The 22,816-nt window shown below is 42.8% G+C and overlaps 1 protein-coding gene across 10 annotated transcripts in view; it reads right to left on the bottom strand.

Moving 5' to 3' along the window:
- The window catches only part of RAI2 (retinoic acid induced 2), a 404,475-nt gene that overhangs the window by 229,182 nt on the left and 152,477 nt on the right, over window positions 1–22,816 (bottom strand). The window contains exon 1 of one of the 10 annotated variants that reach the window (XM_067023117.1): window positions 2,190–2,217. The exons of the other annotated variants lie outside the window; for them this stretch is intronic. The gene's annotated coding sequence lies outside the window, so the exon portion shown is untranslated. Of the gene's footprint in view, window positions 1–2,189; window positions 2,218–22,816 lie in introns of those variants that run through there. 10 annotated transcript variants of the gene reach the window in all.

The raw sequence follows: 22,816 nt of genomic DNA, 5'->3' as shown, positions 1-22,816 counted from the left end.
TTTATTCCCACCCCTTCTCCCTTCTCCATCACAGCCCATTAGGGGCTCGGAAAAGTCAGACTCAGGTTTCCAGTTTCCCTCATACGACAGTGGCCATGTTACCTAATTCTGACCAATGAGACTAATGGGACAGTGTGCCAGGAGGTTTTGCAAAAGGAGAGGAGAGAAGTATGTGAGCAGACCTCCTTCACTGCCCATCCCTTCCTATACAGATGTGGCGGCTGGAGACATAGTAGCCACCTGTGACCAGGAGGAGAGACACTGCCAGAACACTGAAAATGGGCAAGAGGGAAACCGGAAAGAGTCGGAGTCACTGGGACGCAACCAAGCTGCCAAATCAACTCTGAGACCACCTACTTCCTTGTTAAATAAACACTAAATACCCCTCCAGTTTGGTCCACTATTCAAGAGGTTTTTCTTGCTGCCAAAAGTATTCCCAGTCGACACAGATTTGTCAAGTAATTTTTTAAAACTGAAGTATAATACACACAGAAATATGTACAAATCATAAGTATACAACTTGAAGAATTTTCACAGAATGGTTTTTGTTTTGAAATCTCCATTACCCAAATACTTGAGAAATAGTCACAGTGGTTAAGAGCACAGACTCTGGAGTCAGATTGCTGGCTCTGAAACCCAGAGCCACCACTTACTAACTCAACGACCTTGGGCAAATTATTTAACGTCTCTGTCCCTTCGTTTTCTCAATTATAATATGGAAATGACAATACTATCTATGTCGTAGGGTTTTTGCAAGGATTAAACCATTAATTTTTAAAATATAGGTGTCTGCCACATATAATGGTATGTGCTAATAAGTATTTGTTACATATAAATCATGTTAACCAGGGTATAACTCAGGAGGAAGGAAGAGCAGGAAAGATCTGGGAGAGGGAGGAGATGTTTGAGGGCTGTCCCTCACCTCTGTCCTGAGATGATCTTGGAAGCTAAAATGCCTAACGAACTTGTAAATGCTAAAAATATTGTCCAGCCTAGAGCTGTATAATGGAGCTACAGACCTCTAGAGGTTGGGTGGGGCTTTAACATCTCCTGCCTGGCAGTTGTTGACTGGGATCCAATGATGCCCTTCTGGAAATCCACCATCCCTGATGTGGCCTTTGTACGAAGAGAGCATAAATAGGCATATGTGTGTTTTACTGGGGAGAGGATCGAGAGTTTTCATCAGGCTCTCAGAGGGCCCCATGATACACGAAAGGTTAAAACTACTGACTAGTTCATCTCCCTGACATCATAGTTATGGCCCAGAAAGACGCCATCTAACACTTCAACTGAATTGTCACATTTAACTTTATTTACATCTCCCTAGAAGAAAAATGAGGTCAAGGAAAATGTTATTCTACTCCAAAATCCTAGAATATTCCAATGGAAAGGACTTAGTAGCTCTTTGAATAGCATACTGCTGCATTTACAGATGAGGAACCCAAGTTCTATCGAAGTTACTATGACCTGCTCAGTATCCTAGAGAGAGCCAGAGCCGTGGCGGACCAGTTGTCCTGGTCGGCATCGAATTTTCCCCCACCATGATACCTCGGTGGCAAAAAATCCCACCAGCTCATTTCATGGGCTGGCCCTGCTCACAGCTGTTAAATGCTCCGTACTGAAGCCCTTTAAGTGTGGTTGCCAAAGGCAGCCAGGACCAAGGGGCTTCAAACATTCTATTCCTTTCACTGCCATAAGCTTTAGAGTGATTATAATTAGCCATACATCTCATGCGTATCAGAGGGTAAAAATGGGAAAATAAAGCAAAGGCTTTTCTACCAACCCAATTTATCATCTTCATGGGAAGCTGCTTCACCATTTTCTTTTTGTCTCTTCCTGTCCTTTGATAAGTCTTTCAGAACTTCTTTCTGAGTGCTGTGTGTGTGTCAACTATGAGTACAAGAGGCGCAGAAATAGCAAACGCAAATATATGAAATAGTTATATATAATCTGTATAAACGAAACAGTTTCTAAACACAGATTGCTCTTTCCAGGGTGCAGGTGGGGGATAGGAGGCAGTGAGTGTTACTGATGCTAAACACGAGTTAACAGATTGACCCATGAGGATAAGATTTTTGTTTTCATGTCAGTTTAAAGGCAAACTTGAATGTCGTGGCTCACAGCTCTATCTCTTGCCTGCTGCTGGAAGGACTTCCTCATTTCTACTAGGTTTTTGATTAATGTCCTACCTGAACTTCCGGTAGGTCTGGATCACTCTATTTCTGTAGGAATGAAGGGGGGGACAAGAAGAAAAGGAAAATAAGCTTGTACAGCTGACGCCAGGTTACCTGGCTGCAATTTAAGATTCAAAGGTCACTGAGACTTCTGGTGAAACGGAATGCAGCAAAAAAAAAAAAAAAAAAAAAGGATTTTGCCCAGCAATGATTGACATGCACATTTTTATTACCGGAGGAGGAAGGTTTCAAATGTGGTTTCTGACTGTATGACATAAAGAAAAATAACAGAACTAACTATGGTCTTTATTCCATATTTATTTTTACTTTTTGGTTGTATCATTTTTCTTCCTAAAGCTTCACCCTTACCCCTCTTCTTCCTAAAAGGACACAACACATAGCTTTCTTACGCAGCCCCAGGCTACCAGCTATGCCTTTGCTTAATAAAACGCTGGGCCACTGCAAAGCTGGAGAACTCACCCCAAATGATGAACAGCCAAGGGTCCACTCTCAGCGAGGCCCTGACTAATTTCTCTTCGTGGCACAGAAAGCTGAGTGGGTGACCTTTCACAACACAACTGAATTGGAAGTGGGTCTCTCTCAAGCAGGCAGGCCAGGGGAAGGGACACTTAGTGCTAAGAAATTAACTGTCTTCTCGCAGCTTCCTGGCCCCGTGGGGAAGACTGCTGATTCTCCCCGCTGTCTCTCACCGAGCGCTCCATCTACCTGCCCTTTTTCAACGTGTGGGCTGGGCCAGTCCATTTCCAGTGGATTTTGATAAATCAGAAGGGGTGGGAGGAGAGGGAAAGGGAGAGAACAGGGAGGGAATCAGATGAAGAAAAGTGTACTTAAATTTTTCTCTAGGAAAAAGAATCATATATTTTGGAAATCCCTTAAAGAGCAAAAGAGGTAGTTAGATCCAGGCAACTATCATTTGCCCTCCTCTAAGTAGGCCAGGGAGGCTATTTCCACAAAAATATTTGCCTTAATTCACAGGAGCTTTTATAGAGGTAGAGGATATTAAAGGTGGTCAAAACTCCAAATATGTTAATTAACTTAATTAATCACTGAAACTGATTCCAACTGCAGCCAAGCACGATTCCTAGGGGGTTTACTGGCTTCCTCAAAATGAAGGACAGTTTAGGAGCTGGCACTGTTGGGGACAGAGGAAGCAATTGGTGACTGAGACCCAGGAGCCGAACAGCATCCGGCTGTCACATCTTCCAGAAAGTCTTGGTGAGCTCTGCTGATTTTCCCCTCTGGCTATGCTCGTTTCTTGCAGCCCAAATACCCATAAGCATCTTTTAAAAATACCCAAGTGGGGGGCTTCCCTGGTGGCGCAGTGGTTGAGAGTCCGCCTGCCGATGCAGGGGACACGGGTTCGTGCCCTGGTCCAGGAAGATCCCACATGCCGCGGAGCGGCTAGGCTCGTGCACCACAACTACTGAGCCTACGCTCTAGAGCCCGCGAGCCACAACTACTGAAGCCTGCACGCCTAGAGCCCATGCTCCGCAACAAGAGAAACCACCGCAATGAGAAGCCCACGCACCGCAACGAAGAGTAGTCCCCGCTCGCTGCAGTTAGAGAAAGTCCGCGCACAGCAACAAAGACCCAACGCAGCCAAAAAAAAATTTAAAAAAAAAATACCCAAGAGCATGTTGGTGGGAAAGTAAATTGATACAGCCACTATGGAGAACAGTATGGAGGTTCCTTAAAAAACTAAAAATAGAACTACCATATGACTCAGCATTCAAAAAGAGACATGTACCACAATGTTCATTGCAGCTCTATTTACAATAGCCAGGACATGGAAGCAACCTAAGTGTCCACTGACAGATGAATGGATAAAGAAGATGTGGCACACATATACAATGAAATATTACTCAGCCATAAAAAGAAACGAAATTGAGTTAGTTGTAGTGAGGTGGATGGACCTAGAGTCTGTCATACAGAGTGAAGTAAGTCAGAAAGAGAAAAACAAATACCATATGCTAACACATATATATGGAATCTAAAAAAACAAAAAAAGGTTCTGAAGAATGTGGGGCAGGACAGGAATAAAGGCACAGATGTACAGAATGGACTTGAAGACACAGGGAGGGGGAGGGGTAAACTGGGACGAAGTGAGAGAGTGGCATGGACATATATACACTGCCAAATGTAAAATAGATAGCTGGTCGGAAGCAGCCTCATGGCACAGGGCGATCAGCTCGGTGCTTTGTGACCACCTAGAGGGGTGGGATAGGGAGGGTGGAAGGGAGACGCAAGAGGGAGGGGATATGCAGATATACATTACGTATAGCTGATTCACTTTGTTATACAGCAGAAACCAACATGCCATTGTAAAGCAATTATACTCCAATAAAGATGTTAAAAAAAATTTTTTAATTTTTTTAAAATACCCAAGTGCAGATGTAGAGAATAAACGCATGGATGCCAAGGGGGAAAGGGGCGGGGTGGGATGAATTGGGAGATGGGGATTGACATCTATACACTATTGATACTATGGATAAAATAGATAACTAATGAGAACCTACTGTATAGCTCAGGGAGCTCTACTCAGTGCTCTGTGGTGACCTAAAAGGGAAGGAAACCCAAAAAAGAGGGGATATATGTATATATATAGCTGATTCACTTTGCTGTACAATAGAAACTAACACAACATTGTAAAGCAACTATACTTCAATAAAATTTTTTTAAAAATATATTCAAGAACAAACAAACAGAAAAAGAAATCAGATTTGTGGTTAGTAGGGATGGGGGGTTAAGGGGAGGGGGAATTGGAGGAAGGTGGTCAAAAGGTACAAACTTCCAGTTATAAGATAAATAAGTACTATAATGTAATAAATAAGTGCTGTATGCAATGTATAACATGATAAACATAATTAACACCGCTGCAGCATCAAAGTTATTAGAGGAAATCTTAAGGCTTCTCATGTAAGGAAAAATGTTTTTCTATTTATTTAATTTTGCATCTATATGAGATGATGTATGTTCATTAAACGTAGTGATAATCACTCCATGATATATGTAAGTCAAATCATTATGCCGTACACCTTAAACTTCCACATTGCTCTATGTCAATTATAAATAAACTGGAATAAAAACATAAATGATAATCTTTCTGGGTATCATAAGAAAATGAGAAAATAAAAATACCCAAGTGCAGGAGGGAATCCACTCTCTGAAGCTCGCAGGAGCCTCCTTGCATCTCCCTTAAATATTGCTCCCATCTGACCACTCTGAGTCCACAACTCTTCAATCCAAAGACTATTTATTGGGCGCCTCACCAAAGGCCCATTTTTCTCTCTCAGCCTCTGTTTCCAGACCCCTGAAATGAGGTTTCAGGGATCTCGAGCCTGTTTCCACTCTGCTTGCGGCCAGCAGACCTGATCCACCACAGAAGGTTTCCAGAGCCCATTCGTGTGGCATCGGGTGGACAGGCAGAAAGTGCAAATGCAGGTTCAAAAGATCTGGGGCCAGGAGATAAATGTCCCCAGCGTTAGCGTGGCAAGTGTGTTCTGGCCTCTGCGGAGGTCAGCTCCTTTGGGAAGCTTCTTGGCAGGCGTGCAACAAAGGATTTCATTCCCCTATGTCTCAATAATCGTACAGGTTTAAGTTGTAACCAAAACATGACCTCTAATCATGGCCACTAGACCCCCCCACCCCACTTCTAGAGCACCAAAAGGCGAAGTGGGAACAAAAGTTATTTTTCTTTCTATTTTTAACACAGTGTATATTAGCAATAAATTAACATTCCCCTTCCAGCACCTTTTAAGCACCAGCAGGGGCCAATTCTTTTTACTATACTGTGTTCCAAAGATCAGCCAATGCATCATGCTGTCGCAGAATGCAACACAGTAAAATAGCCCTTGCAGCCAGCGTTCTTCTAGCTCCGTGCAGCACATCTTCTGGAAGCTACTTTATGGTGGGGAAACCAGAAGGCAGTGGTCATGATGCCTGGTGGGATCCTAGGGTGGCAGCGAAAGGTTTCGATGTTCCCCCTTGTTTGGGAAAGAGGGAGGAGGGATGGTGATTTTCATGGGAAAACTGTTACCTTTGTCTCAATTTTTCAGCATTCAGAAGGAGAGCAGGGCTTCCCTGGTGGCGCAGTGGTTAAGAATCCTCCTGCCAATGCAGGGGACGCGGGTTCAAGCCCTGGTCCCGGAAGATCCCACATGCAGTGGAGCAACTAAGCCCGTGCGTCCCAACTACTGAGCCTGTGCTCTAGAGCCCGCGAGCCACAACTACTGAGCCCGCGCGCCTACGGGCCGAGCTCCGCAACAAGAGAAGCCACCGCAAGGAGAAGCCAGCGCACCACAACAAAGAATAGCCCCCTCTCGCCGCAAATGGAGAAGGCCCATACACAGCAACAAAGACTCAACGCAGCCAAAAATAAATAAATAAAATAAATAAATTTAGAAGGAGAGCAAAAGAAGAGATATGACTGAGACTGCTCAGGAAAAGCCTGAATTAACTCTTGATGTGCCATATCTTTTGGCAGAGATTGTGCCTCCATGTCCTACTAAGCAGCAGTCATTTTCTGGGTCTCACATCCATTGTGGATGCTGATAATCAAAATTAAAACTTTCCTATCTTTCTCTCATAGGTCCAAGCACCCCGGCCATTCCTTACAAAACCATTTATTTACATGTTAGCATCTACTTAGGCTGTTGTTGGTAGAGATAAAAGTGTTCTCCCCAAATATTTTCATTTTAAACCACTAGAGTAGTGGGAAATTGATGAGATTTCAAAATCAGATGTCTTGAGAATTTCCTGAACAGGCAGAATAATTCCATGATAGCAACCAAGAATACCCCAGGCATTAGAATACCCCAGATCTGGAGTTTACTGATTGTTTACTGATTGTTCAGTTAATTGTCTGGACAGATCTTGAACCCCTAGAATAGACTTCATCGTTACATGGCCTTAATCTGCCTTTTTAGGGAATGCTCAAGACATCTGATATCAAAAACTCACCCACTTTGCATTATGCTAACGTTTAAACATATGCATTATGGAGTTAGACCTCTGGATTTGAATTCCAAGCCTGTCAATCACTAAGCTGTGTGACTTTGAGCAAGTGACCTAACCTTTCTACACCTCAGTATCCTCATTTGTAAAGTGGGGATATTAATAGTAACTACCTGATAGTGTTGTCATGAAAATTAAGCAAATTAATATTTATGAGGCGAGTAACAGTGTTGCCACATAAAAGTGCCACACATGAGTTTGCAAGACAAATAAATAGAAATCCTCGTTTGTATGGTATCTCAGAACCTGTTTTTCACCAACTACTCGAATTTCTAAATTTCGAGGCGATCACTACCAAAGAGGCTTCTGTCCCTTCCCCAGGGACTTGGTGTGCCATCTCAGATCACAGCCTCAGGGAGGTGAACCCCACATGAGCAACACTGTACTTGTTATAGTGGTCCCTGTGCTCCACATCTGTGGAAAAATCCAGATACCCTTGGTGAAAATAACCAAGAAGGAGGCTGTACAGAAGCCGACTCTACTCCACAAGGAAATTCCCGACTGTTGGACTTTGGGCTTCTATCCCTTTCTTTGCTAGACTGTGGGACTAACAATGACCTTGATCTTTCTAAATAAGGGGCAGCCATCCCAGATGGATTTTTGGTTCCACGTTAGCTGTTCCAAGGAAAAACCCATGGGAGACAGTGAACCGAAGCATGTAGGATTTCTGAAAGGCAGAAAAGAAAACACCAAGGAGAAATATATTGCTGCCTCCCCAAAGGTATTGGAACAGGTGAAGGGTTCATTTGGTCTGGGGGCATGTCCCCTTCTTTTCTTTGTGGAAAAGCAGGAAGGTGCTAACTGGAAGGAAACTTCCACGAAGTCAAACAAGATCACGTTTTTAATCTCCAAATCTACCAAGAGAATTGTAGCGCCCAATTCCCACTGTCTCCCTCCCCTGCCCTGGTTAGGTGATGTTTTAGTCTATGGTGGGGAGAAGTTTCCCCTTTTATTAATAATATTTTTTGAATTTAAAAATGAATACACATGATCCAACTTTTTTAAGGTATAAAAGATAATACAATGAACATTCCTTCCATCTCGGTCCCCCAGCCACCAAGGTAGGTAATTACTGTAGGTAATTACTACCTACATCACTGTAGGTATTACATCACTGTAGGTAATTACTATGACCGATTTCTTATGTTTCATTTCAGAGATATTTTCTTTATATACAAGCAAATATACATGCACATATATTTGCATATGCTTCCCCTCTCAAAGTTTTTTTTTTCTTTTTTTTTTTTGACCAGCTGGTGGTACACAATACAAACTCCACTCTTCTTTTTCCACACTTCACAATATATCTTGGAGAGCTTTTCACATTCATGCTTGAGGTTCTTAATTCCTTTTTCATGGCTGTATAGTATTCCACCATACAGATGTACTATAATTTATGTTCCCTTTGGAGGATGCTTTACATTGTTTCAAATATTTTGCTAGTACCAAGAGTGTTGCAGAGAACAACCTTGTTCACACGCCACTTTGCACAAATGTGGAAGAGTGAATTTGTAGGAAATGTTCCTAGAGGGGAAATTGTTGGTTCAAAGGGTTCTAATTTTGATAGATCTTGCCAACTTGCCCTTTATAAGAGTTGTACCAATGTTATGCTTCCACAATCTATGAGAGTGTCTACTTCTGATGGGGAGCATTTGACTGCAGAAACTACACGTTCAAGGTATCCAAGATTCTGCCCTCTACTAAGAAATGCAATTCAATGAACCCCGTTTTCAGATCTTTGTTGTGAAGGGCAGGTGACAGTCAGAGAGACTACTCATCACAGACCATCCACTAGCATCTTAACAGGAGCGCTGGAGACCAGTGGTGCCTGACAGGGTGGTGGGTGGAAAATGCCTTCTATTGCTGTCTTCTTTCCAATCAGGCAGAAGAAGAGGTGTACAAACTGGATGGTTCTGTGGGACTCCACGACTGATCCTTGAAAAGATTTTCCTAGCAGCCGGAGGGCAAGTCAAGCCTTCCTTTTGCACATTCAGATCCAAAGCATCCAGCATTTAATGGGGCCAACACAGAAAGTTGTTGCTTGTAACCAGGCATCCATTACCTCATTTGAAGTGGGTCCACTAGACTAGTTCTTTAGCAGTAATCTCAAACAGCAAGCTGGCCTGATTTCGGAACAGAGATTCTTCCCAGAACCATTGCGAGGAATACATGTTCCATGTATTGCAATAATGTGACTTTCATCTCTCTGAGACAGATGGCTAAGAGCAAAGACTCCAAAGCCAGACTACCCTGGTTTGAATCTTGCTGGTTGTGTGATCTTGGGCAAGTTGCTTCACCTCTCTGTATAGATTCCAAATAAAATACAGGACACTAAGTTAAATTTGAATTTCAGATAAACAACAAAAAACTTTTTAGTATAAATATATTCCAAATGTTGCATGGGGCATATTAAATAAAAAACTGAAAATATTTGCTGTTTACCTGAAATTCAAATTTAACTGGGCATCCTGTATTATTTACTGAATTTGGCAACCCTACTCTTTTCCTCTGTCTCTTCATCTATACCCACCTCATAGGGTTGTTACAAGGATTAAATGCTATAGTATATTTGTAAAGTATATAGAACTGTTCCTGAACATCATAGTGCTACATTAGATCTTCTCAAAATAAAGAAATGCAATTGTGATTCAACATGCACAAGGACTCTACTATTTCCATCTTTTTCCCAAGATGAGGGGGGCAATTATTAAATATGTGGTGAGTGTTGAGGAGACTGGGTTAAAAAGGAATTTGACCAAGGGTGCTCTGGAACAGGTGAAAGATCTGGAGTTTACTGATTGTTTGGTTCAAGTACAGAGGCCTTGCTGTTCTGTATGAACCAGGACAAGGCTGATAGAACGCTCTGTGGGCAGCAGGCTGAGCTGGGAGCTGGGCAGAAGAGCAAGGGAGAGGTGTAGAGGGGCCCGTGGCGGATGGTGTTAGGGGAGCGGCCCATTTCACAGAGGTGGCATCAGGCAGGCCAGCACACCGGGAGGCAGGGGCCAACCCTGGTCTGGTTGCAGGAGCCACAGATGAGGAACAGTGTAGGAAGGGGACCTCCCAGGACCATGCCCTTGGCTGTGAGGAAGGGAGAGGGAGAGGAAGGGCATTTGCAGAGAGAGAAGTCAGAGGCAGACGGAGTGTCTGAAGACGCAAACTCCCAGCCTCAGGGAGCCTTATTCAGACTTTCTGAGTTCTGCCCTTTTCAGGCAGGGCTCAGAATTTGGCTCAGCTTCCTGCGACAGGGAGGGAAGGTAAGTATGGACAATGTTATCTACATGGACCGCTAAGGAGGCCTCGGGTGGGAGAGGGCTGAGGAGACCCCGAAGTCCCATAGGCCAGGGCTTCTGATCTTGGTCCACAGATCCCCAAAGGGTCTGTGAACTTAGATGGGAAAAAATTACACCTTTGTCTTTACTCAGCTCTAGATGAAACTGAGTGTGTCCTTCGATAAGGAATACAGACGCCACATCTCAGTAGTATTAACCACACCAGGGACAGCAATCACAGACTTTTTCACCTCACATTATTGTTGTTTCAGATATCCTAAAATATCATCTCTTACAGTCATTATCACTTAGAAATTACCATGGTTACTGCTGTTAGAACTTAAAGCATTAACAAACGCACAGAAATAATATTATACCAACATTTTGTTTTTTTAATAGTTTGGTAACTATATTCAAGATAACGGGTTTCCTTTGTAAATCTCTGCATTGTGTTTAATGCATTTCAAAACACTTTCCTGAGAAGGGATCTACAGTCTTCCCCAGGTCTCCAAAGAGTTCCATATCTCAAAATGAGGACAGGAACCGCCAACTTAGGCCCACGTATGTCAGTTTTGTGGAGAGTGGTCTGAAATTTAAGGAGGCCTCAAATCGAGGTGTGGGGAGTGTTTGGTATGGCTTTTCCTTTGTTTGTTTAGCCTACAGTCATAAAAGCATCTGCATTTTGAGCACACCTAAGGAGAGACTATCCGTGTGATGGGTTTGAGTGTTGCGGCTGTGTGAATTTGACAGAAATGTCTACATTGTGCATATTGGCCCCCCTCTGTCCCCCGCCCAGAGAATGAATGGAGATCATTTGTTTCTGCAGCTGACTTAAAAGTAAGTTATCCCATTATCCAGGAAGCCCCCTTCCACCTCTAATCACGGCAAGAAGAGGAACCTCCCTCTCTCTTCCTCTATGTGTCAAACTCCATCAGGTCAGCTTGTTTAGCTGCAAGGGAGATAGATCGTTGAAGGCCCCCAGGGTAAAAATTGGGCTCAAGATCAGAGTAAGTAAGAGAAAAGGATTGTCAGGACTGCTGAAACAGAGAGAGGACTCTGACCGTGAAGCCTTCTTCAGCGACCCTTGCAGCACTGCGGAGCTCCCACCCTCTCACCTCCACGAGCCTCCTTCCCTAGGTAGGGTGAGCTCTGCAGAAGAAGAGCCCTTAATCTGGCTTCTGATCAGATATCCAGGCCATATATAAACTGTATTAAATCACAAATGACGCGGTTAGAATAGCATTACAGGTCCAAGTACACCTCTAGGAGTTGGGAAATTTGGAGTTAAGACTCCCAAACTAGGGGTCTGTCCCCGACACCCTGACATTTGTGGCTTGTGACCTGCCATCTAGGCCTGGACCAGCGGGCTGTTTCCTCCTGCTCACATGCGTCCTAGATGCCGTCTACGCTGAGACACTGAGCATGTGTTAAGAGTGGAGCATCTTTACTGGAAAAAAAAAAAAATCTCCCTTTCTTCAGTGGTGTCATAGGTTGAGCTGTTTCCCTCCAAAAAGATGTGCTGAAGTCTAACCCCCAGTACTTCCGAATGTGACCTTTGCTGGGAATAGGGTGGTTGCAGATATAATTAGTGACGATAAGATGAGGTCATACTGCAGTAGGGCGGACTCCAATCCAATATGACCGGTGTCCTTAGAAGAAGAGAAAAATCTGGACATAGACAGAGGGAAGAAGGCCATATAAAGATGGAGGCAGAAGTTTCGGTTATGTTGCCACAAACCAAAGAACACATGGGGCTGCCAGAAGCTGGAAAAGGCAAGGAAGAATCTTCTGAGCCACCAGCTTGTTACAGCAGCCCCAGCAAATGAACACAACTGGCTTTAACCTTTTCCTTGGCTTACTTGCCTCCCACTTCCATTTCCAATGACACCCCCCCCCCCAAACCATCAGAGGCGAGGGGCCGAAGGAGAAGAATCCCAGAGGGCAAGCTTGACCTATAAGCATCGAGCAGCATGAAAGGGGAGAATAAAGTGTCCCCCTTCCTGATGCCAATGTCACCAAAGCAAGACCAGTCTGTTTCCCCAGTAAAAATCTCCAGAGGCTGAAGCAATGTCCCTGTCAGTCATATTGACTGTACAATCAGAACCAAGTGTCCCACCCAGCCCACCTTCTCTTCTGTCCTGCATGGGCCCGCCTAAGCCAGCCCAACATGTTAAAGGAGGACTGAATCCTGTAGGGCTTAGCAGCCCAGCCTTGAGCCTGAGGCCCGAAGCCGGAGTGGGTGAAGGGAAACCAGGAGGCTGGAAGTTGGCGTCCGGGGCTCCTGTTTTCTTTCACACTGGCTTCAGGGCCACTGAACTGTAGAGAGATTAAAACAAAGATTGCTGCACTTGGGGGATTAAATACTACACAAATTTTAAACGACCCAACTGGACCTCATAATAGTGTGGCAAAGGCTGTAAAATATAAAGTTGGGAGTCTTGGCTCTATTGAAAGGCTCTCTCTGAATAACAATTTATTTTAATTTGAGATTTCTCATACTGTCCATATGGCAGGTCTTCATGGGAAAGCAACTGTCTCACAGTTGACGGGGACATCTGAAGTATGCTTTTTTGGCATTCGGGGGAAGTTTTTTTTTTTTTTTTTCATTTATATCAGTGGCTTGGTTGAGGATAGTTTGAAAACATTTCCTTAATGTTTAAAGCTTTTTTACTCCTAGAAATATATCATCTACCCTTGGAAGTTACAAACTGAAATCCATTTCTCAACCAAACCGCCACTCTTTTAGGCAGCACCAGTTTGTAATTGTGGAGATCTGTGGGCATTTGTTTGAAAATGGAAAATCCTATTTGCATGACATTATGTTTTCAACAACAACCCAGAAAGCATGTGGAGAATGTTATGACTTGAAGTAGGACTGCCTTGCCAAGTATCCCAGGCTCACGTTGTGGAGTGACTCCTAGAAAAATCTACAATCTATCTCTGGGAAAGAGGCAAGATTTCCAGCCAGCTCTGGGTAGGACCCTGGTACTCCTACAGATATGGTGACAGTCTTTACTCTTACAGAGACTTCCAAGCACATGCTAGGTCCAGGAGATGTGATGTGGGAAAGGGAGCTCTTTTCAACTTTCTCTTCTGAGGCATCTCACCAGCTGCTCCTCTGAGGGAGAGAAAGAAGATTTGGCAGAAGCGCAATTTTGCCCACATTCACAGCCCTACAGGGAGAAGGTGAAATAGGTGCAGTATCATGAGTCACTAAACATACTGATAAAACAAAGATCACAGCTTTTTACAGAAACTGCACTATTCTAATGTCACATCCTCAGAGAGATCTTCTGAAGCATCAAAAATAGCATCCCTGCTTGTGGAGAAAAGGGAACCCTTGCGCACTGCTGTTGGGAATGTAAATTGGTGCAGCCTACTGCATACTGTGGAAAACAGTATGGACGTCTCTCAAAAAAACTAAAAAGACAACTGCCATATGACCCAGCAATTCCACTCCTGGGTATATATTCTAAACAAACAAAAACACTAATTTGAAAAGGTACATGCATCCCAATGTTCATAGCAGCATTATTTACAATTGCCGAGATACGGAAGCAACATAAGCATCTATCGACAGACGAATGGATAAAGAAGATGTGGCACATACATACAATGGAATACTACTCAGCCATAAAAAGAGTGAAATAATGCCATTTGCAACAACATGGATGGACGTAGAGGGCATTATGCTAAGTGACATAAGTCAGAGAAAGACGAACGCTGTATGAGATCACTTATATGTGCAATCTAAAAAATAAAACAGGGCTTCCCTGGTGGCACAGCGGTTGGGAGTCCGCCTGCCGATGCAGGGGACACGGGTTCGTGCCCCGGTCCAGGAAGATCCCACGTGCCGCAGAGCGGCTGGGCCCGTGAGCCATGGCCGCTGAGCCTGTGCGTCCGGAGCCTGCGCTCCGCAATGGGAGAGGCCACGGCAGTGAGAGGCCCGCGTACCACAAAAAAATAAAAAATAAAAAAAAATAAAAAAAATAAAAATAAAAATAAAAAAATAAAACAAACTAGTGAATATAACAAAAAAGAAACATACTCACAGGTACAGAGAACAAACTAGTGGTTACCAGTCGGGGGAGGGAAGTGGGGAGGGACAAGACAGGGGTAGGGGTTTAAGGGGTACAAACTACTATGCATAAAATAAATAAAATACAATGATATACTGTAAAACACAGGGAATATAGCTAATATTTTATAATAACTACAAATGGAATATAACCTTTAAAAACTGTGAATCACTATGGTGTACACCTGAAACTTATATAATATTATGCATCAACTGTACCTCAATTTAAAAAAAGAAAATACCATCCCTGTCATCCTCAGTCTCTTAAACATGCTTTGTTATCTTCTTTATGGTACTATACGCATCTCTTCCCAACTCCCTGCTCAGTAACCTCACATTTGTAGTTTAAAATCATCTGCGGTCAGAGTATTTATACCATGGAAATTGGCAAATGCTATAAATCTAGGCTCTCCCCACCCCTAAAGTCAGCAGTTAACTCCTTATTAGCATAGCACTGATTATCACTATCTGGATTTACATCATATATGTGGCTTTTACATTGTATAAGCTGTATGTATGTATACAGCATGCATAGATAATACATTATATTACATCATTAGTTTATTAATGATCTTCCCCTCCCTCCATCAGATATCAGTATCACCAGTATATCAGCCCTCAGACACCCTGTTTTGTTCACTGCTGGTTACCATGCCTACAACAGTACCCATACCTCGAAGATGCTGCATAAGTATTTGTTGAATGGATGAATGGTGAATGAAATCTTTAGATTCATTTATCTATCTGTTTTATCTACCTGTTCTATCATTAAGTCCTCTGTGGGCTTCAAAATCCCCTTCCATTTTGCCTCCACCTTCTTCCCCATGCCTTCTTGCTTTTTACCACCATCTTTGTCCTTATCCTCACACCAACTAGAAAAACCTGCTGATCTGTTGACTTTTTTTTCCAAATTAATTAATTTATGTCTGTGTTGGGTCTTTGTTGCTGCTCACGGACTTTCTCTAGTTGCGGAGAGTGGGGGCTACTCTTCGTTGCAGTGCACAGGCTTCTCATCGCGGTGGCTTCTCTTGTTGTGGAGCACGGGCTCTAGGTGCGCAGGCTTCAGTAGTTGTGGCATGCAAGCTCAGTAGTTGTGGCACACGGGCTCCGTAGTTGTGGCACATGGGCTCTAGAGCACAGACTCAGTAGTTGTGGTGCATGGGCTTAGTTGCTCTGCAGCATATGGGATCTTCCTGGGCCAGGGATCAAACCCATGTCCCCTGCATTGGCAGGTGGATTCTTAACCACTGCACCACCAGGGAAGTCCCTGCTGACTTTCTTTACTAGTGATTCCTGATATTTGTTTAAGTAGCTCCTCTGGGCACCTGAGACATTTTTCTGAACTTTCCCCCTGTTACATCTCCCCCAGAAAAGCATTTCCTATATGTTTAGCCAAGTTTAGGTGCTTGTAAGGCACCCAGAATGAGTACATTCATAAAACACTCTCTCTTCTCACGAGACACTTATAACCTAGTTGAGCTGCTAAAACTAATCTTGGCTTGAAAAATTATGAGCAAGTAAGATAATTATTAAACTAACTGCTAAAATGGGGAGTAGAAACCATAAAATCTCAGAGCGAAAAGGATTGGTGGAGACCAGGAAAACATCAAAGAGAAGCAGTGGGCCTTGATCTGTCCCTGACTAATAAGTAGGGTTTAACTAGTTCAGGATTTCTTACCTCAGCACTGCTGACATTTTGGGCAGATACTTCTCCGTTGTGTGGCTGTCCTCTGTATTGAAGGATGTTCAGCAGAATCCCTGGCCTCTACCAACTAGATGCCAGTAGGAACCCCCCCCCCCAGTTATCGCAACCAAAAATGTACCCAGGCATTGCCAAATGTCCCCTGGGGGTCAAAATCACCCCCCCTAGTTGTGAACTGCTGACTTAGATGGAAGAGAAAGAGGACATTATAACTTAGAGTAATGAAAAAGGACTTGCTCACTTAACTCAGAATTCTGACTTGATCCACCACTGTACCCAGTCACAAACCTGACTTCTTTTGACATGTTAATCCACTTCGTATGCACGCTTTACACATGTTTTATTAAACCTATACCCTGCATTAAATTTGGATTGGACTATTGATGTGGTTTCCAAATGCTTTAGTCGTGGAACCCTTTGTTCCAACAAAATCTTAGCCAGAAGCATGAACAAATAAGGACGTAAGTAGAGTGGTTTTTGTTGAAGCTTCAGTAGAGAATCATCCCCTCCCCACATGCACCCCAGCCTTGCCCAATGGCCCAGTAGCACAATTCCTGGTGCATTTCACTACACCCTAAACATGCTGAAGGCAAGGGTGACATTGAACCCTACAATAATAACTATAATATCGTGGTGCAGGAAAAGGAGCAATGGATTAGGAGCTGCAAAAATCTGCAAGTTTTATTTGGAACTTTTCACTAACTGCCTATGTGACCGCATGTCATTTGACCTGTATGAACTCGTATTTCTTCATTATGATCTCTAAGGCTCCTTTCTGCTTCAAAATGTTATGTCTATAAGCACAACTGTGTCACAAAATTTGTGAGCCCCGAATAATGATGTTGGTGACTATAGAGAAGTTGACTATTTATAATACCCCCCCAAATGTCCTTTTAAAGGCAAGAGGGGATGAGGAAGTGAATCTGACCTCTAAAATTCCCTATGAATTGCACTTTGACTCTTGCTTGATTTATTCATTCATGAAATTCACTAGTGCTCAGTCTGGCTGGCCTTGATTCAAAACTTCGTGCTAAATGGGGTCACAAATGGAAGTGCAAATGGATATTTGAAAAATTCAGAATGAAAGTGAGGGGATTCCCTTGTGGTTCAGTGGTTAGGACTCCACACTCTCACTGCCGAGGGCCCAGGTTCAATCCCTGGTTGGGGAACTAAGATCCCACAAGCTGCGTGGTGTGGCAAAAAAAAAAAAAAAAAAATAGAGAATGAAAGTGAAAAATTTGGAACGCTTGCTTTCATATCCATAAAGTTAGAATAAGACTTTTAAAAATGAAATTCAATAGATTCTGTTATGGGCAAGCCCATGCCCAGAATGAAAAGCCAAACATCGCAATAACAAGATGCACGTAAGCTGTGGCACCACTACCCAGCTCTTAGGACAAGAGGGTCTCACACATCAAGCAGAAGCAGAGCAGACAGAACATTCCTGTCCCTCCCCTTGGAACGACTTTACGGCTCTCCTTACTGTGGCACATAAGATGGCTGGGAATTTGTGTCCGTACTTTCTGGTTTTGCTCCTTCTTTGTAAAAGAAGAACTGAAACCTCCTTGCAACCATCTAATACCACAGAGAAATAGCATAAAACCACAGCTACCCAACAGTGACGCGGAAATCCACAGCTATGTGTCTATCAAAATATGATACTGTGTTTATAGATTCCCGATTCGGTGGAGTCATTGTGCTCTTCGATTTCAGACATAAATGAGATGTTATGTTAGTCACAAATAAATGATGATGTTAAATTGGAATGGAAAAATGTTTTTCGAGTATCCAGTAACCTGATTCTTAGTGAGAACCTGACAGGCACACGCACTACTTTGGTGGTTTAAAAAAAAAAACCATACCAGTAGTGTGTGTGTGTGCGTGTGCGTGTGTGTTGGGGGAGCCTCTCTGGTCAGTGAGGACAATTCAAAGTTATCCAAAGCTATTCATCATTGATAACTGGCAGGAGAGTGAAAGGTTGATTTCATGAAACTGCTTTCTCTAGGAATGATTTCCCCTTGTACTAGGAACAGCTGAAACATTGATATTATTGCTGATTCTTTACATTTTTATTTATTCGCTTTGAATAAAATATGGACATGGTGAAAATAATCCAAACAATGCAAGTTACAGTGAAAATTAAGTCAATCTCCCAGCTCAGTCCCCTAGTCCCCTAGTTACCAGTCAACTCTCAGAATCATGAGAAATAATGAATGGCAGTTGTTGTTCTAAGCCACTAAATTTTGGGGTGATTATTCCATTTCAATAGAGTATATAAATCTACCTCATTCTTTTTAACAATATAATAATAGCTAACATATATTTATATGTTTACTATGTACCAGGCATTGTTCTAAGTGTCTTACATATCTTGGCTCATTTAATTCCCACTAACCTTAAACATTTTTTATAGAGGTATACCATCCCCACTCCACAGATGAGGAACTGAACTACAGAGATATTACATGACTAGCCCAATACCCCAAGTGCATGATCAATGCTACTGGGATTTGAATTCAGGTCTTTGACCTCAGGTACTTTGATATTAAGCACTACCCTAGACCACTTCAGTGGCTACTTTATTTAACCAGTCATCTATTGGTGGACATTTCTGTCATTTCTAATATTTTGCTCGTGAAAATAAGGTTACAATGTCTCTCCTGGTATGTACTTTTATGTATGGGTACAAGAAGAAACCATTCTTTTTACTCAAATGGAAGGATGACTAGATTCAGTTTATTTTGCTGAATCAGTAGGTGTCAGAAAAAATGTCAGGTGCATCCACTCCAGTCAGAATAGAGTTCTAGCCCATCTGGCCCTTGGCAGTTAGTGTCAGAAACTTCATCAGGAAACTTGAGGACCTGGAGACCGCAGAGAGAATATTTATCTTATTTTCATTTGGGCTCCAAGTGGAGCAAGTAATGAACTGACTTTCCTCACAGTATTCTGTACCATAATGTATATTTTTATAGGAATTCTCAGACACCTGTAAAGGATATTTGGAAAGTAACCTGTGAACCTTGACCTGTGGTACACACAATAAATCTACTACCACAATCACTGCCAGTTCTGAGGGACCAATTTTTAAGGCACATATGTACATTCCATGGCTATATATCTCCTTGGACCTCTCTCCAATATAAGCACCTTTGGAAAAGGGGTGAATGGACGTAAGCTCTTTTCACAACTGCTTGGATGTCTCTACTACCTTTGAAGTTAGACTTCTATCTCCTCAAGGCTGGAGACTGAATGGAGACCACCTGCCACCCCTTCAGCAGCCTCCAGGCTTTACCTTCTGAGCTGCCAGGAGGGCCATAGAAACAGCCCCTGCTGGCTATGGACAAGGGGCTAGTAAAGCAAGCTTTTGGTGTTTGAAAGCTAATGAAAACAAATTAATGCCATATTGCTCAAAATTATAATGAGAGAGTTGCCTAATTATCATATTTAAAGGACACTCACTTAACAGCTCCACTTCCGTTCCTGAACCCAAAGCCTTAGGAAAATAATGTGGTAAGATAGCTTGGCTTTGTCTTCAGGACAGCTGGAAGGGGCTCTAGGGTATCTTGTTCAATGCTTTCATTGCTTAGAGAAGTAAACTGAGTGCCAGAGAGGAATGACTTGCTGAGGGTAATCAAGGTTGATATATCAGTCACTTATTACCAAAATAATGAGTGTAACAAACTACCCCAAACTTTAGTCCCCTAAAACATTCACTCTTCTCTGGCTAGGGATTGATTGATTTCGGCTGGGCTAGGCTCCAAGATGCAAGTTGAATTCAAATCTTTTCCATGTGCCTCTGATCACTTGGACCAGTGGGCTAGCCAGAGTTCGTTCTTCTAACGGAGAAAGTAAGGCAGGCAAGAGAAGAAGCTTAACGATGTAAGCATACTTCAAGCCTCTGCTTGCAATATGTCTGCTAATAGCTCATTGGCCAAAGCAAGTAACACGGCCAAGTCCAACACTGACAGGACAGGGATATATTCTCTGCTACTGGTGGTAGGAACTAAAAAGACACATGGCAAACAGCATGGATACAATAAAGAGTAGAGAATTAGAACTATGAAGAAATCTTCCACACTTGGTAAGTGAGCAACAATTAGAACCAGAGCCCTTAACCTCCAGCTCATTGCCCCAGTTGTTTGTAAATAGTTTTTGTTTCTCTGTCTTAGGAGCTGTTTTTTCAAGCTTATGAAGGGCTTGTAATGTTCCAAACGGAAGTGAAAGCAGGCAGTGAGAAAAAGAAAAGATTGTGGTGATTGTGGTGGCAACAGTGGCGATGTCCAGGAGGACCAGCCGTGGTGTCCGATTTCTACTCCCTGCGCAGAGCACATTCTCCACTCCACCATCTAGTGTGAAGCCAGTGTAGCTGTTGGTCAGATCCTTCTCCATCTTCTCAGATGTAGAGTCCAAGGCAAGTGGTCAACTGTGCCCCCGTTTCTGGTGGTAGTTCAGCTCTGTACACAGCGAACTGGTGTCCCTAACAATAGGGTTATGACCTGTGCAGTCAGTACAGGCTCCAGAACCAGACAGAGCTGAGTGTGAATCTCAAAGCCTCGACTGCCTAGTTGTATGACCTAGGACAAGTCTCTCTGAGCCTCAGATTCCTTCCATACATCATCTTCTGTACTCTCTCCTCTTCTAGCTTGATGCAGACAAGCTCAGTGACTTTGAAAGTCATTCGAAGGAGACATAAAGCAGCTTGCATTCCTGGATCCCTGCTTGGAATATCCAACTTACAGGTGCTTTACATGTGCAAATATTCTGTTTTATGTGAGCCATCATGCCCATTTGATTTTGCTGGTTATACCAGTTAGCAGTACCTTAACTAATGCAGTCTTATTATTTTCCCCCATCATACTGATGAGGAAACTGTGCCTTAGAGAAGGTAGGTAGCTTGCCCAATGTCACACAGCTCTTAAGTGGTGGCTCTCAGTTATGCATCCAAATCGTTTGGCTCTAGAGCCCCGCATCTTAAACACCGCGCAGCTCTGATACTCAGTAATAACAGTGTCAATCTCACAGGATGGTTTTGGGGATTCAATGAGCTCATGTGTATCAAGTCCTCGCACAATGCCCACCACACAGAAGCACACAGTAAATGTGAGCTGTGGATGTAGTGATGTTCCCATGTAACATGGAATATGATGTCCCCTGAGGTCTGGAATAGGGAGGACAAGTAGCCTCAGAAAACCTTCTGACGACTATTTTGTGTCGAGAGTATTCTAGATGATACCAACAGTCCTGAGCAGTTTGCCAATGGCTTCTTTCTCATACATGATTTCATGTTATCTTCACAGCCAACCCGTGAGGTGTGGAGAGCAGGTTATATTACTCCAAACCATGGATCCGGATTCTGGAGCACAGGGGAGACTGGCGTGGTTAATGTCAGAGCTTCGCTTGGGACCAGTGCCTCCTATTTGTCACTCTCAGTTTCTTAGTCCTAAAAGGACTTGATACAGGGAACCAGACTAGGGTGAGCCAACCCTATCATGCCCTAGACCTATTTGTCCAAGAGAAATATTATGCAAGCCATAAATACCAGCTGCATACGTAATCGTAAATTTTCTAGTAGCCTCATTTTTAAAAGGGGGTGTAACTAGGTGAAATGAATTATAACCATATACTTAATTCAACCCCAAATATCTTAATTTCAACATGTAATTAATATTAAAATATTAATGATATATTTAACGTTTTTTTTTTTCAACCAAGTCTTTGAAGTCTGGGTATGTATTTTACACTCCCAGCACATCTCAATTTAGACTGGCCACATTGCAAGGGCTCAGTAAGCTACCATGGCTAGTGTCACAGGTCTAGAAGAAATCCCTTCCCTGCAACTGTCTTATGGTAAAGCCCTAGAAAGCCTCCCAAGGAAAATTGCAAAACATACTCTTCGCTCTTTGCTCTTTGAAAGTCTAGTTCTATGCCTTTAAATTGAAAATACTGTCTGAAACAGAGTAGCTTGTTTTAGAACATTACAAACTTGGTTAAGTTTCAAAGATAAAAAACGTACTCAGCATTAGGGAACCTTATATACAGGGTGGTCTCCCCATGTAGCCAGACTATTTGCAGAACTCTCACTGGAGGATGATGGCAGGGCTGGATGACCTGCATAAATATCACTTTAGGTGATTTTAATGAATAACACAGATGAGAGAGAAGCCGGGAAATGTGCTAGAAGGTAAATCAATCACATAGGGCTTTGACTCTAATTATTTTAGTGCATCTCCACATCTTATCCACCCACTTTTTCTTGGCCACTTTTGGAAAGGCAAAATTACATACAAGTTTCCTACGTGCAATAACAGCAGGTGGTCATCATTGGTTTTTGGATTCAACTTTAAGGCAACCTTAGGAGAGGTGCCCGTTATGGGGCTCTACTCTTACACTTCCATTTTAAGTATTTGTTAGAATCTGTAGCTAAAACAGTCCTGGTTTCCTTTGTTTATATGGATACCAAGGGAAAAAAAAAAAAAAAGGCCAAGTTTCCAAGACCTTTTTTTGACTACATGACTTACAATGGTTTTTATCAATCATAGCACTAAATCCTTCTAAAGCC

This window comes from Kogia breviceps, chromosome X (genome assembly GCF_026419965.1).
Source record: "Kogia breviceps isolate mKogBre1 chromosome X, mKogBre1 haplotype 1, whole genome shotgun sequence".
Lineage (NCBI taxonomy): Eukaryota > Metazoa > Chordata > Mammalia > Artiodactyla > Physeteridae > Kogia > Kogia breviceps.
This window is presented reverse-complemented; position numbering and strand designations above follow the sequence as displayed.